The following is a 16,709-nucleotide window of genomic DNA, read 5'->3' on the forward strand; positions in this document are numbered from 1 at the left end:
CCTTCCTTCCTTCCTTCCTTCCTTCCTTCCTTCCTTCCTTCCTTCCTTCCTTCCTTCCTCCTTCCTTCCTTCCTTCCCTTCCTCCTTCCTCTTCCTCCTTCCTCCCTTCCTTCCCTTCCTCCCTTCCTCCCTTCCTCCCTTCGCTTCCCTTCCTCCTTCCTCCTTTCCTCCCTTCCTCTCCTCCCTTTCCTCCCCCCCTTCCTCCCTTACTCCCTTCCTCCCTTCCTCCCTCCTTCCTCCTTCCTTCCTGTTTCCTTCCTTCCTCCTTCCTTCCTTCCTCCTTCCTTCCTTCCTTCCTTCTTCCTTCCTTCCTTCCTTTCCTTCCTTCCTTCCTTCCTCCTTTCCGTCCGCCTTCAGTCCTGCCTTTCTTCCTTCCCTTCATTCCTGCCTTCCTTCCTCTTCCTCTATCCTTCCTTCCTTCCTTCCTTTCCTCCCTTCCTTTCCTTCCTATCCTGTCCTTCCTTCCTTCCTATCCTTCCTACCCTATCCTTCCTTCCTTCCTTCCTTCTTCCTTCCCTTTTCCCCTACTACTCTTATGAACAGAATGCTGCACTTATGTTAAAATGATTTCTTTGGAATCATACACCATGGTTTTGAACTACTAAGATAAAAGTATTTGTCTTGATCCCAAAGGAAGCAAGAAGGGCAGGTGCCATATGAAACTCTCCAGTGCTGTGTGGACAGCAATGAGTATTTGAATGGCAAAAGAAATTCACCTTCAGGGCCCATGTTTATTCCCTGACTCTATTTAATTTACAGGTATAAGCCTCCTCCTTTAAAGGCATGTCTTAAATTTGTATGACTCATGCAAATAGGATTAACCCACAATTGACTTATTTTTTTCTTTATGATTGAAATGCCTAGAACTGACCCAGTAATCAGAAATAATTGTGCCTCAGCTAAAACTCCTGTGCTATTTTAATGTCTTCCAGACTTAAAACATATACAGATTTCACTACATGTTTTACCTAGGTTGCTACATTATAAGAAAAATATTCTAGTTCCTCTTCTTATGGAATTCTTATGGAATTCTTGCTCTCACTTCATAGGATTTCAATTACTTTTTGTGGGTATGGATAAAAGAATACACATATTGAAAAGCACCTGCTTTGATGGAAAAGTTATTTCAGAATAACCATGCCTCTACAAAATGAGTTGTATTCTTTCAACACAAAGACTTCTTTTAGATAAAATTTTAAGATATAAAATTTATTTGAAGCCATAATAAATCATCTTCACACTCTTCATCATGCTACTGGATACATATTTCCATGTCTATTTGTCTGAAACAAGAGTATGATCCATGTGTCTCCTTCTAGTACTGAAGGAAAGGCAAAGGGAATTGCAGTAACCTAGCGAATCATGACCTTATCCTTTCTGAGTTTCAAATTCATCCTTGCTGAGGAAGGCCATTGTCCGACTGCATAGCTTGGGCTGTGGGCAGTCAGCAGTTGAGATACAGTCTGTCCTCTAACACTATTTTTATTGGGTTCCTGCATAGCTAGGTAAAATTAAGCTGAGATGCACAGTTTCTGTAAGAAGTCCTAATCAATCTGTTGTTTGGACATCGTGGTTGACTTAGGAATCAGGAGACAATTCAACTTGTCTTTGTTCCAAGTGTTTGCAGATTATATATTTTTATCCATCTACAAAATTTTACCAGCTTTCTCTTTGATCCTGACAATATATCCACTTACTTTAGAGGTTATATTTCCATCTGAAGTGCTATCTTCCCTCCTTACCTCTTTCAGTCTGATTTAGCTATCTTTTTCACAGAATCTACCAAAGACTATGGATAAATATAGAGGGACGATAAATGTGCCTGACACTTGCAGGCTACTGCTTTTGCCAGCAGAATGTAGCTGCAGAAAGGATTTAGCAGGAGAGAATAAATAATGACTAGAAAGATCCAAAAGGGGGGAAGAAATGGAGAGCGCTCCGCCACAAGTGTATTTGGACTGTTCAAAAGCATTCAAGCAGTTTTATTGCCCCCACTTTCATCAAGGCAAAGAATATATTCAGAAAGTGACATTTTAAATTTGGGACAGAAAATCTCATTTATATTTCTGTTTTTCTTTTTAAATGAATGGAAAATCTATGTTGAACAGCTTTTTCTAAATGAGGAACTGAAAGGCTTAATTTATCCAACAGTGCAGATCCCAATGATCATATGACAGCATTTTGAGGTCAAAAGAGATCAAGGTAGAATGCTATGAAAACAGGGAATGTACCAAAAAGGGTCAACTTAAATTCAATCTAAAAATAGCAGCAATGTGTAGCAGCAGCTTAAGTGCAACACTTTATCTGTACCAAATCTGAGCTACTTTCCCCTCATTTTATATTTCATCTATCTCTGGAGGCCTCTTTTGCAATTCTTATACTGGTTTTTATCTGCCACTTGAACATGTGAATTGATCTTTATTTCATATTCGTGACTGAAACTCAGTTTCCAAATTCCGTCTATGGATTTACTTGTCTTTGTGATGGAAACATTACTATCCAAATGCTCAGCTTTATAGGAAGAACTACTTCAGCCTCTTAAAAGAAAGGAAAACCAATCAAATCTTTCAAATTTTGAAAATGGGAGCTTGTCTGTCATAAGGTGGTGCGTATTTGGCATGGATTTGAAGGTATTTAGTTGCCCTCACTCACAGGACCTTCAGCTTCTTATCTTGCATCCCAAGTAGCCCTTCTTTGGTTTCAGTGGCTTTCAGTCAAGTTTTATTATTCTCAGAAGTGCAGTCAGTCAAATCATCCTTATCTCTTTTTATTTATCCCCTGAAGTTTCTGAAAGATGTAGACTTTGAAAAGAAAGATATCTTATTATTAAATACATACAAACAAATGCAGTCCCTGACACAGAATTTGTGTTCTAGTGAATTTTGTACCATATGCGTCACTGGAGAATTTCCTTCAGTCAAGTCTCATCAGCACACTTATTCATCTGGATCCCTCATGTCTGCCACTCAGTTTTACTGTCGTTAAATCAGCATAGATTAATAGACTACTGTATTACTATATTGAGCTACATTGAATAAGTTTGCTTTCAGCAGCTATTTTGGTGTGCTGTATTTAATCTAATAATTATTAGGTACATTTTATTTTCATTCTATGTTTTCTAATTGTTAGAAGCTGAAAATATTTTTGACCCCAACAAATTAATGAGATACTGCTCATATTTAGACATAAATTATGTTCAAGGATGTCTGTCAAACATATGATTCAGTGTAAATAGGATGAACTTATATATTTATATTTTTAATATAAATCAGCTAATTTTTTCTGATCTCCTTCTCCAGCAAAATTGTGTGTGCTGCCCACCAACAGTTCTCTAAATCAGCAATTTTTTGGTATATGTACCGTAAAAAAAAAGACTGAATTTTGAAATTTTGCACACTAGTCATACATATCTTCCTACTGTGTCCTTCAAAAGCAGCAGAAGGGCAAAGAACAGGGTCTAAAGAAACCTGGTTTTGAAAAGTACAATTTGCAACCAGATTACTTTGTTACATTAGAAAACTAGTTTAATTTTAATTCACTTTTCATGGTAAGACAACATAAGACAATATAAATCAGGACAAAAAATATTGCAATGCAAAGTAATAATTATAGTTTATAAAGCTCAAGTGTCAAGATAAAGATCTTTGTAGGTGAAGGAAAACACGAACATTTTTATGTATGCTATATATAATCTCTGTATACATAGATATACGCAGATTACTTCTGAGGATTTTATAGTCTAGTAAAATGCATTATCCACAATAGAAAAAAATATTACTAGGGCTACTACCTTAATAAATAATTCATTTGTATAGATAGGTCTCTGCAAGACTACTAAAAGAAGAGAAATTTTGGGTGTTGTGTTATTAGCATTTAAAATAGTCAGATTAGAGAGAAAAATGTTATTCATGGTGACAGAGCCCTTACGTGATAGCTAGTTGCTGGATGTAATATTTTTATCTAAAATCATCAGAGTCAATATAATTTCAGACATAATGTAGTCAATTTTAATTCACAGAAGAGATGGAATTGTAGGCAACACCCTTAAATAAAATGTTTAAGGATATTAGAGAAAAATTTAAATAAAATTGGGCCACAACTAAGGTGGGGTGTAACAAACTCTAGGCTATAAAAGAGAACTATCTGTAGATATCAAAGTTTACATGGCTAATGAGAGTAAAAGCTGTAGTGGGATCTCTTTGTGTCATCAAATTATTTTCAACCTTAAAAAAAAAATGGAAGCAATTAATAACAACTCTTTCGAGATATTAAGAAAAGAAAAAAAATTAATGTGGAAATATGATTCAGAAATGACTGAAGTACTTACCACAAGTTTTGTCTCATTGTTCGTGGATAAATTTGTTTCCAGACCTTGGTGCACACCACTATGATTTTGGAAGGAGATGGATAGAAGAGCAGGAATATCAACAAAAGTTGTATATATATGCAGGTATCTGGGACCAAAAATGGAAACTGTCATTCTCCATGCAGAGTCATGGCCATCAGGGGAGTTTCCTCATGATCAGCAAAATAAACATTCTACTCATTTTTTGAAAAGGTGGGAAGAGAGAGTTGTGAAATAATAGGTGGGTTAATTTCATCTTAGTCTTCAAACAAATAGTATATCCTATTAGAAAGCATTTTCAAGCAAGAAAGGATATCAGAGACAGGAAAAATGGATTTATGAGGGCCATATCATGTTTGATCAGCAGGATTGCTTATTGAGATGAAATGACCAGCATGTGGATGAGGCAAATGGGTGAACGTAATCTGACTTGTCTTTAGCAAGGATTTTAGTAACATCTTGTACACCAGGTTCATTTGAAACTGAAGGACCTAAAGGCTAATCCTGTTAGATGAATTAAAATTTAACTAGACTGAACAGCTTAGAGGGTTGTAACCAATGATTTGAAATTCAGTGAATGGTCAGTAACACATGGACTATTCCAGTGGCTGAAACTGAAGCCAGAATTGCTCAGTATTTTTGTCAATAACCTGGACAACGGGACAGAACATGTCTTTAGCAAATTTATAATTCATACTAATATGAGTGGGATTGACATGCTATTTAATGAAAATAGCTCAATTGAAGATGAAAACAAGATGTACAAAGATCAAGACCAAATTCCTCAGAACTCAAATGCAGAAAGAACTTGCATATGAAATCACGGGTTTGTCTTATGACTTTAAATAAACCTACCAAGTCTGTAGAATGCAAAAATAATAAGCATGTTGAAAAGGAATAAAAAGTACTCCAAGCAAGTGCAGGATTATTCAGACACAAATAGAATGTAAGATTTAAAAAAAAAAAAAAAAAAAAAAAAAAAAAAAAAAAAAAAAAAAAAAAAGAATTAGAAAAGAAAACCAATTTATAATTAGCAGTTCATACAAATTTCACCAATGATGGATTTCTTCCAACTGTATCTTTCTTTCTCGAGACAACTTATTTTAAAAGTGAAGAAATGTCATAATCTTGCCCTGTCTGGAATTTAGAAAGTACTTTGTATGGGCACAGGGGAGATTACTAAACTGCAGATGCTGAGGAAGGTGAGATTTAGAGAACTTAAGTTGGGCCAAAGGACAGACAAGAGTATGTGGTGTAAGAATTGGACTTTTACAGGCAAGGGTTAAATATTTCTAAATTATTTATGTTGGAAAGGATCTTGCTTAATATTTTCATTAACATTGTGAGCACAGAGATGGACATGTTATAGAAAACAAGATGTGATTAAAAATGAAAAAATTTTGCCAATATTACACTGTAAAGTGGATACTTTGAGAACAGATTAGTAACATTTTGTTAAGTTTTTTAAAAAAGCAGAAAATATGATAGTAGAAAATAGATATGGAATAGAAGATAAAATTTTGGGTTACTTGTCAGACAGAAGAGGAGAAAGATATAAAAAATATAAGGTTACAGAAAGACCACTAATGAGCAGTGACATGTATTTAAAAGGACAAAGGATGTTGTAAGTGATAACAATGTATTTCTAGTGAGCATACAAAGCGAAATTATAAATGTTAAGGTAAAAGATCATGGTGAGAAATAATTTGTGGTGCTATATAAAGATCTGAACCTACATGTTTAAGGAAGATAGATTCAAGCGGGATTTATAGAGCAGTACTGAAATCAGCCTGATGGAATTAAAACTTACTTAAATTACTCTGGAAAATAAAGTCTCTGCTTCTGTCTCATGAACAGATCAAGGATGGCTGTGGTGTAACAAATGCCAAAAAAGAAAGGGATATGATGAGAGTGAATTATTATTATCTGGCAATGTCTAAATTTATTCCAGGTTTTCATATTAAAGTTTACAATCCAAAAGAAGAATAAAAATCAACAGATGGAATTTCACATGAAATCTGTGAATTTCAATGAGAGTTTCTTTCATATTTTTAATTTGCTTTTCACTATAGACCAAAGCAAAAATTAAGGGAATTTTCTGCCCACAGGGACCCAAACTGTAGAGATGAACTGCTAAAGCAAATTTGTGCCATCTGCTCTAAGAGTATACAAGTACAAGCAAGAAGGAAAAGGTAAAGGACATCCTTTCTGCTTGGAGTTGAGGGGAAAAGCCCATTTTTGATGTGAGGTTTTATTTACAGCAAACTTGGGAAATCTGGAGATAGAAGTGCCATATAAGCTTTGTGGATAGAGCTCTCTTCAGACTCAGATTATCTGTAAGAGTGGGCAGGAATTTAAGAATATTCTGTAGTAGTCAAAAAATCAGTATTACTAGGGATTTTTTCAATTGCATACATTCTGTTGATGAAAGATGCTGTTTTTTCAAATAATTGTTTATAGGAATTAGACACTTTTAACTCATTAGGAAAAAATGTCAAATGGGCAGGAAAGGTATGAAATCTTTCTTACTGGGGAAATATCAGTAGAGTCATAACTGTGTTACTTGGGGTCCAATTTTAATTGTTTATTTCCTTAGTCTATTTGACCCAGATGTTAAATTTACCACTGCTTAGGAAAGTTCTCTGACCTACTGAAAGGATATCAACTCTTGTAAGATTATGGACCTCTGAATATCTTCCAGATTAATTTATCAGCTGCATCTTAATTGCCAAACAGGCAGAGGCTTGGATTGAAATTTCCCATAACTCAATTTTGGGCCAAATCTATTCTTTGCAGTCTTGCTCTCACATTTTTCTCACATTTTTAATGGGTCAGGGTCATTCTGAAAGAGCACAGAAAGCCATTTTGATTCTCAAAACTTTAAGTAGTGAAAAAAGTGTTTTCTGCTGATTCCTATGGAAGTTCCAATAAAGAGCCCAACTGATGAATCATAAACCACAAATAAAAGTCTCACTCCTTAGTTCTTCATAGGCATTCTATGCTTCAAACATTTGCTGTCAGCCTTGTAAGACACCTGGTGTGCTGCTGTATCATTGAATAAGATTAGATATTTCGTTTATATTGAGGAGATTATGAACAGCTTTCCCACTGAGTGACAAGACATTGGGTTGAAAAGATTAAACTGTGGGTAGGTATTTGAATACAACAAGGTTAGATAGGTAACTAGCTGACCAGTTTTCCTAGACTTCCTATAAAATGATTTTCTAGGCTCCCTATACAATGAATGAAGAAAAGAATAGATTTAATGCAGAGCAGGACCTTGGTCTTTTAAGGGAGAAGCCTACCATAGTGATGCTGATCATCCCGCAGCAGATGAGTGTCTGGATGCTAAAACTGGTATGTACATTGCCACTGCAGTGGCAGTCTTAGTATTGACAAATCAATGCTTTTCCTCAAAATTAGATTGCTGAAAAATTCCCCATCAATGCCAATTGGCGTGTGTTTACAGCTAGAGTGAGTCAGCCACATACATTGTCCACTGGCACACGTAGCTGTTTTCAGACTGACACCATGATATGATGAGTATTTGGCAGGTTGGTCTGAGTGCAGCAGCAGGGAGATGCTTCTCTCTCCTGCAGCCCCCATGGTGGCCCTGTAGAATGGCCCAGAGCACAGGCTCTCTCCATGTAGCAGCAACTCTGGATGTCAATGACTGAAGAGAATTCCTGAGATAAATGTTTTTCTCTATATTTAGGTTATTTATTGGACTGGAGAGGTTGTGAAATGGCTATATCCTAGTTAATACAGTAAAAGTGATTGCTTCTTTCAAAGAGAACAAGTAAAGAAACTAAAAAATATTTAATCTATGATGAACACTCTCTTTACTTTAAGTTTTTCCTTAAAATAATTATAATAATCTATAATAATTTTTGCCACAACAAAAAATTGATTGTTTTGTCAAAAAGACAAATTGACTTTTCTAAGTTTTCCATTTTCCTTCAGCCTAAGCTACTTGCCATATTTGACTTCAATTAATGAATAATTAATTACTTACTACATACCACTCCCCAACCCTACAAAAGGACGTTTCTGGACACTTGCATTCAAAATGAGGAGAAAAAACCTCACTGAGAAAAGATATAAGAAAAATATTAAGTTCTGTTATCCTCCAATTCTTAAGAATTATGTATGCGCCCATTGACTTCTGCAAGACATACTTGCAATAAATGGTTTGGTGTTCACCTCATGTAGGGCACCACTACTTAGCAGGATATAACTGGCATTTTGCCCTCTGATGCAAAGATGTTTCACGCAACGATACAAATATTGTCACCACTTACCTCAAGGCATTGATTCTCTTAAATAACAACTGCTTTATTTTTTTCACACTGCTATACCTTCCCCCTTGGTGTTAGCTTAACACCAGGTGGCCTGAGTTGTCTTTCCTGTCAGAAAACTCTCTAAAATGAACTGCATTTCCACAGTTTCTATCCCAATCACTACTAGTGTCAGTGCTGCTCTTCCTCAATTTGTTGAATGCATCTTTGGTGATTCTCCAAATTATTTTTACTGCAACATTTTTATATGCATTTATATTTCACTTCTAACCCATCAAGCTTAGGATTTCCACTGTTGTCCTGGCTTTTGTTCCTGGTTTTGTAATGCGTTCTTCCTATATAATTTTCAGCAAGTGCTTTTCCTCTCACTCTTTCCTGTATGGGTACACCTTCCTAAATCATAATTTTTCTGACTCTATTTTTGAATAGTTGTATTGCTTCTCCATGGGGAAAAATTTTAAAGCACACCCCTTTTCATAAAGAAGGAATTGTCTAACACCTTCTCTGGCATGCAATTCATGTATATATAGTTGTTAATAATAAAACCAAAGAATCATAGAATAAAGTAGGGTGGAAGGGATACATGAAGGACATCTGGTTCAAAATTTAAACCTTCCTGTTGTTTATTGAAAACAGTAGAATCTATGATACTCCTGTTCACTCTATGTTCTGTGATTATGATAATGAATAAAAGGGCAATTAAAACTATTTTCTAAATGTCATGAAATGCACGTTCTATTCTTTGATGATAAATGCAATCAACGTGAAAGAATTAAGCATTTTGGCTGTTTTAGGCTGTTTGATCTTGTTAAAAGGAGTGATTTTAAGAAGATTTATCACAGTTAGGAACCAAGTACTCTCACAGAGTATAAAGACAGCCTATTATAACAGAATTCTTCAAAAGAGGGCAAGTGTGAGCTGCATCATTTCAGAGCTACCCTTAGTTTAGTTCATTTCTGATAATCAGGAATGGACTTTCTTTGAGAAGATCAACTGCCATTTCCATTTTTAAATACTTGTAAGGAATGTATGATGTGTGATCTGGTTAATTGAAGGTCATGCCAATCATAAGGCTAATCTGAAAAAATATATATAAAAGAAAAGCTTAGCAGTTCCTGTTAAAATGTGAAGTATCTGCAGTATGCCTAATTGTTAGTGTTTGAAAATTGAATCTCATTCTTCTTTTGAAGCAAAATTTTTATTCTAAACCAAAAATAATGATACTCACTGATAGTCTTTTCTCATTGACTAAATTTGAAATATGCAGACTTGTTTGATCTTTGGCAGATTGCTATGAGATGGAGCTGGATTTGAGATATATGAGAGTGAGAACATACCAAAGAGAACTGCAGGCTAATTGCATCCTTGTTCAGGCTGAGGGAGTTTTACATTTGACTTCACTTAGAACAGATATATTATGGTTCAGACTGAATTACAGTCTGAATTGTCTGAAGTCTTGTGTAGTAAATTGCTGGTGCATCTAAGGCATGTAACACTTCCAAAATAAACTAACATGAATTAAAAACTAAAACTACATGTTGCTTTTGTGGTAAAAATAGGAAATATTAGGAAAGAAAATTTCCTTTTCTGTTACAATGAAATGCTTGCAGTTGCTTTTATCCCAAAGGGTAGGACAAATCTTCAAGCTAGGTAATATGGGTTATTGAGCTACTGTGAGGAACTGTCGCATTCTTTTGTAACCCTTCTCATGTTTCTTGTGGGTGGAGACCACTTTTTATTTTGTGTGTGCATAGCTTTGGCCCCTGTTATGTCATAAAGCCCCTATATACACTATATGCAATATAAAATCCTTATTACTATTTAAATAACAAAGTTCTTATGATATATTTGAATTTTATTAGGTCATATTGTCTACCTCATAGTGTGCTGGTTTTGGCTGGGATAGAGATAATATTGGTCCCAGTAGCTGGTACAGTGTTGTATTTTTGATTTAAAATGGGAATAATATTGAGAAGACACTGATGTTTTGGTTGTTGCTGAGCAGGGCTTGCACAGCACCAAGGTCCTGTCTGCCTCTCGCACCACCCCACCCCACCAGTGAAGATGGTGGGGATGTACAATTTGTTGGGAGGGGACATAGTCAGAAAAAATGACCTCACCATATAGCCGCATGCTCAGCACACAAAGCCAGGGGAAGAAGGGGAATGGGAGGGACATTCCGAGTGAAGATGTCTGTCTTTCCAATTAACAGTATGTGTGATGGAGCTCTGCTTTCCTGGAGGTGACTGAACACCTGCCCACCCATGGGAAGTGATGAATACATTCCTTGTTTTGCTTTGCTTGCATGCACAGATTTTGCTTTACTTGCTAAACTGTCTTTTCCTAAACCCATGAGTTTTGTCCCTTTTACTCTTCTGTTTCCCTCCCCCATCCCATTGGGAGGGACTGGGTGAGATGCTGGGTGGGGCTGAGTTGCCAGCTGGGGTAAAAACCACAACACATGGTTAATGAGGAATCATTTCCCTTCTGCATTTCCAATTTCTTTGACCAAACTCCATTTAAATAATTCAAACCAAAGGTGCTTCTATTGTTCACACTAGGAGGCTTTCATTATTCCGTGTGACATTGGATGTATGTGACGGGTATTACAAGTGCCTCCTAGTTAACTATTGCCAAGCCTTTGACTTTTTTTTTTTTTTTTTTTTTTTTTTTTTAAATTGTTCAGTTATTCTTATTCACATAATATTCAAATTAATGAGAAAATAAGAAACTCAAGGACTGCCTGTTTTTGGTCTTCAGTAGTAACAGAAGATACCTAACTCTCATCTTTTCACGTGAAGATGGTGTCCTGATGCTCCTGGGCTACTGGGACCAGGTTCAGAATTGGTAACAATGTAACAGATGTTTCTAAAGTCACTAAAAAGTCTGAGACTACCAAGTAATCCTTTTTTACATCCTACTGAGGCAGAGAGCATTTAATGAAACTTGTTTATATTAATCCAGAGCATACTGTTCTAAAACATGCTCTTGCCAAGAAGCACAAGCTGTGGCACCTATGTGGTAGCCATGTATATTGTGAAACAGTGCCAGAGAGCAGCCCTTACAGCAGGAGAATCACAGAGGGATCAGGCTCAGCTCCTCCTCAGTTTGTGGTGTGCCTCAGGTAGCCCTTTGTGACCAGAAACTAAAGTACCAAACCACTTGGTTTTTCAGTGGAGCTGTTGGGGAAAAGGGGGGAGAGAAAAATAAAGTCCAGAAGAATATGCAGGAAGGTCTACGTGTTGAATCTTGCAGATTGTCAAGGGGTAATACTGTTCAAAGGGTGAAGAATTCTGGTCCACAGCCTTTGATCAGTCTCAAAATTAAGTGAAACTCTAAGTAGATGTTTATATATATTCCTCAGTGTTAATAAATTTCTAACAAGCTAGATATCTAGTGATATCAATCATACATATAGTTTTACTCTATAATAGCATAAAACAAAGATTGAGTATAATTTTTAGGACAGTCTTAAGGAAGAGATTGTTCTTCATAAGCTCAGTTAGGAAGTTTGTTATGCATGGATTCATTACTCCAGCTGACTGGTTCTCATGACTGAGCATATCCAATGGATTCAAGTGTCAGAGTAAAACAGTCTCACACCTAATGCCTGCAGAGATTTCCAAAGCAACTGATATTTGCTATTTTAAAATCACTTCACAGTAGCTGAAGACTCAGAGACCATGCGGCCTTAAAAAATAATGGAAAGGTGAAGTACATTTCCATCCCACTCAAAGGCACCACTGTACACTACATCTCTTCAGTGACTTCATTTTGTGTCCAAATATATACCACTGAGCCCAGGAATTTCCCAGCAGGGTGTCCTGCCTCTACCTTTGCAGTTTAACAGAAGAATGACGGCGCCCTTCTATTTGCTGTTGGCCTTCAGTGAGGTCTTCTTTTCCCACAATCCTGTGCATGTGTGTGTGTGTGTGTGTGTGTGTGTGTGTGTGTGTGTGTGTGTGTGTATAGATATATATATATGCTTTGTGTGTGTGCACACATGCGTACATGATCAATATATAACCCAGAAAACGAGACAGTTATAAAGAGCTGCCCTTTGCAAGGACCAGCAAAGAAAGAACGTCTACAGTATTAGCAGGCCCAATGTCCAGTCCCTCTAGGCTAAGGCAATATTATAGGTAAGAGATTAACCCAGAAAAGGATGTCATTTTTTTGAAAATAAAGACAGCAAAGCTAATTAAAGTAAGTTGGAGAGGACTGTCTGTTAGGAAGGAAAGCTTTAGCAATCAGAGAGCTCATTGCTAAAAGGAAAGTCTCTTAACTAAAAATAAGTTGTTCAATTAACAGAAAACATTTTAAAATTACAGAATGTATCATATGAAAATATTTAGGCTTTATGATCCTTTCTCTTTCCTGATGGTGATGTTATTTCTTTTGTTCCTCTTTCCATTATCAAGGCAGACTTCTGCTGTAGAACTTTATTAAAATGGCTGCTCCCACTGAGAGAAAATACTCTATTTGGTGAATGCACCCTGACCGAGTGACTCTGTGTCTAAAAACTATATAGAATATTTGGTCATCTATGTGCATGATGTACATGGACATGAGTACAGGCACACATGTTTAGAAGTATGCATGTGTTGACATTTGTCTAGAAAATGTCTGTGTTTTAGTCTGTAAAGACATTAAAAATCACAGATACTTTGTTTTTTTGCATGATCTCCCTTGTCATTAAAATATCTATAGCAGAGTCACATCCAACAACTGAAACTAATTTCAAAGGGCTCAGATGTGTTGCTTTGATACAGACCAGCATTAGAAGCTATTCAGCAGCAGCAGCAGCAGTTCCCCTCCTCTCAGTGTAACACTGGTGACTCTCTGACTTCTTCCAGTAAGGGAATAGTTAGGCATCAGCACGTCATGCACAGGTCTGTCAGAAAATAAGAGCTTCAGAGACCAGGAGGAGGTATAGTTTTTAATTTTCAGCAACAAGGTTAGCATTTTTAAATCCCTGCAAGGTTTATCAAGACATGTGTGGACTTTCCATGTTGATAGACCAGATCTTGGTATTCCCATCCCAGACATTGCATTAGGATGCTGCACATGACTTTGGCCATCCCAGCTGCACCAGCTATGAGGGCTATTTCCCCTAGTAGAGGAACAGAAAGGTAACAGAGAAAGATCATGCCATAGTCTTCTTCAGTTGCATCCTATCAGTTTATCATTGTTCACATTATGTTGCATCTCTCCCAGAGGTTGTATCCAGCCCGGTCTTCTCCAGAGTTGTTTCTGAAATCTTGCACCAGAGACAGATACTCACTGCTTTATATTTTAGTTAATTTTAATATATTGGGTAGTTTTCATACCATCTTGAATGTCCATTTTTATGACATGAAAAACACTACACCACTTTTAGAACATGGCCAAGAGAACTGGCTTTCAGGACAGATTTTGCCAGATATTTTACTGCATGTTCTTTGGACTGTTAGGTAAAAACTTACCTTAAACTTGGGTAGAAAAAAAAAAAAAAAAAAAAAAATTGTGGCATGGACTGCTATATGAGGGAAGAATATGCAGCAATTTAACAGTTAGGTATGTCAGACATAGGGATGATATTAGTAGATGTAATAATTCTTTTCTGTAGCAATATCTAGGCAGGAGGTCAGAAAAAACCCATATAATACCATTCATGTTCTTTTTTATTGATACACTTTTAAGAGCTACTTGAACCTGTCACGTAGGGCTTCATTTGGTGCTCCTTGAAGTTAATAGAAAACATTGGATTGACATAAGGCCATAGTTCGGGCCTATAATTGATCTAAATGAGATGCTAATGATGTGTGTATATTAATACCTCTACTTTGCCTCCTCCAGTTACTGGCACAATGATTTCACTGTATCTTGTCTTAAGCTACATACATAAGACTCTGAGAGAAATTACTATTTTCTTCAGCTGCAGGGCTAACTAGAAAATGGATGAGTGAAATATGAAATTTGAAAAAAAGAGGAAAATACAACTTAAAATATCTAAAATTTTGTGAGTTTCTTTATAAGAAGAAAAAGTAAAAATATCAGTTATGCAAATTTTGAACACATAAACGAGGAATTCTGTAGACTTCCAAATATTTTTTTTACCTTTCAAGCAGCAGAGACAAATAACAGGAAACTGAATACCCTCCCACTACCAAATCCATTTTACTGAAGGTGACCTTCAAGTATTTCTGAATGTTCCTGATTATTTCCAGACAAAAATATATACTTGGTTTTTTTTTTTTTTTGGTCAGAACTTCATAACAATGCCAGAGAAACCAAGATCTGAATGTAACTAATGGGCCTTTATGTCATCATTCTAAACAAAATTTTATTCTTGGGCTATGATTTTTGGAATGGGATGAAAAAAATGGAAAATATTACAGTCTGTACAGATTGTCTCCACTAAATCCTGAACCAGAGTGGCATTCAGATTCCTGCTAATTTTAAATAGTCAGCAATTGTCTAGCAGCAAGTCTTGGGGGGCACAGCTAGTTTTTGCAAAAACAGAGCTTGTTTTAGTGAAATAAGGGCTTGGCACATCCCTAGCCTGATGGTATTTCTGGATCTATTGCACAGGTGCAGGAAATCTGTCTCATCCCAGAAGATCAGTCCCTTTGTGCATGCACAGCACCCGGAGGACTTCCACAGGAGCACCAGACCTGTGTAGTTGCTCTGTCACTAACCTGCTGCCAGGCTAGCAGAAGAGCAACCCAGGAAAATGGCAGCTGGTGCAGGATTATCAGGCTGAGTGCTCTTCAAAGGGCAAGGGAAAGAGATACATGGCAGAAGAGGTACAAGAGAAGAAAGTCTTGTTAATAAATGTTTAAACTACTGTCTACATTTTCCATGGTACGGGTTTTGATTGCAGGACAATCCTAAGATAGTGCAGCCATTCTTCTTCTACAACTTTGTCAAGTTTATTGTCATCACAGCCTTATCAACCAAAGCAATGTAGATTAGACAATGTCTAGAAATAATTTATAAAAATATACAAATGCAAAAACTATTTTTATAAATAAAATGGAAAACAATATAGTTAATTAGTCAGTAAATGATTCAAGCCTCACATGGTTATATTAGGAGAATATATTGTACTTAACATTAAATGTTGTCTAATATAGTCTCACTTTTAGTTACTATCTGTCCATATATTGGTAGATATTAAACATGATTGGCCCAAATCCTGAGCCCTGTGGAACATGCTTGTCAGCTGGATGTAGCTCCATTCACCAGCACTATCTGTGCCTAACCAACCAGCAACCTTTTACACAGTGAACAGTGCACCCATCTCAGCCGTCAGCAGACAGTTTTCCCTGGAGAATGCTCTGGAAAATGGTGTCAAAGGCTTTACTAAAGTCTAGACAGATAACATCTATAGGTGAATTTCAATTTCTGTAATAAGTATGTAATAATGTAAGTCTTGAGAGTTTCTGTCTCAAGAATTACAGGTCTGTTAGAAAAACAGTCAAGCTTGATGCAAAACCACAAAGCAATGGAGAGAGCATCTACACTAGGGACCGATACAGTATTATTGCGGTATTGCAGGGACAGATACAGTATTATTGCAGTCACTGTTATCTAACAACATTTCATTTGAGAACAGAAAACAACTTATATTGGGTAGACAGTGCCAAAACTCAGTTACCTTCAGTTTAAGTTGCTTAGATAGACATGGATTCAGAAAATGTGCAGAGAAATTGTGAATCTAATGTTATGGTCAAATTAATATTTGATCTTGTATCCTACATTCGATACATAACAGACTGATAGCTCAGTCATTCTTCTGCTCTATGAGATTGCACTCTTTGTCTGCAAATAGCTAGAAAAGGATTTGAGGCTTATATTTATAGAACCAAGAGGAATAATCTGCTATTGACAGTTTCTGAAAGCCTTTTGTTGTTTGATATTTTGCTGTTGTTGTTTTTATGGGGGTTTTATTTACTTTTAAAAGACAACGTGTTGTACAACTTCCAAAATCACAAGAATGTGGAACATGGGAAGAAGTGGTGCTGAGGAAAAAAGAGTTCTTTCAGATGGTCATTAGGGAAACACAAAATACTTTCATCAAA

This window comes from Hirundo rustica, chromosome 3 (genome assembly GCF_015227805.2).
Source record: "Hirundo rustica isolate bHirRus1 chromosome 3, bHirRus1.pri.v3, whole genome shotgun sequence".
Lineage (NCBI taxonomy): Eukaryota > Metazoa > Chordata > Aves > Passeriformes > Hirundinidae > Hirundo > Hirundo rustica.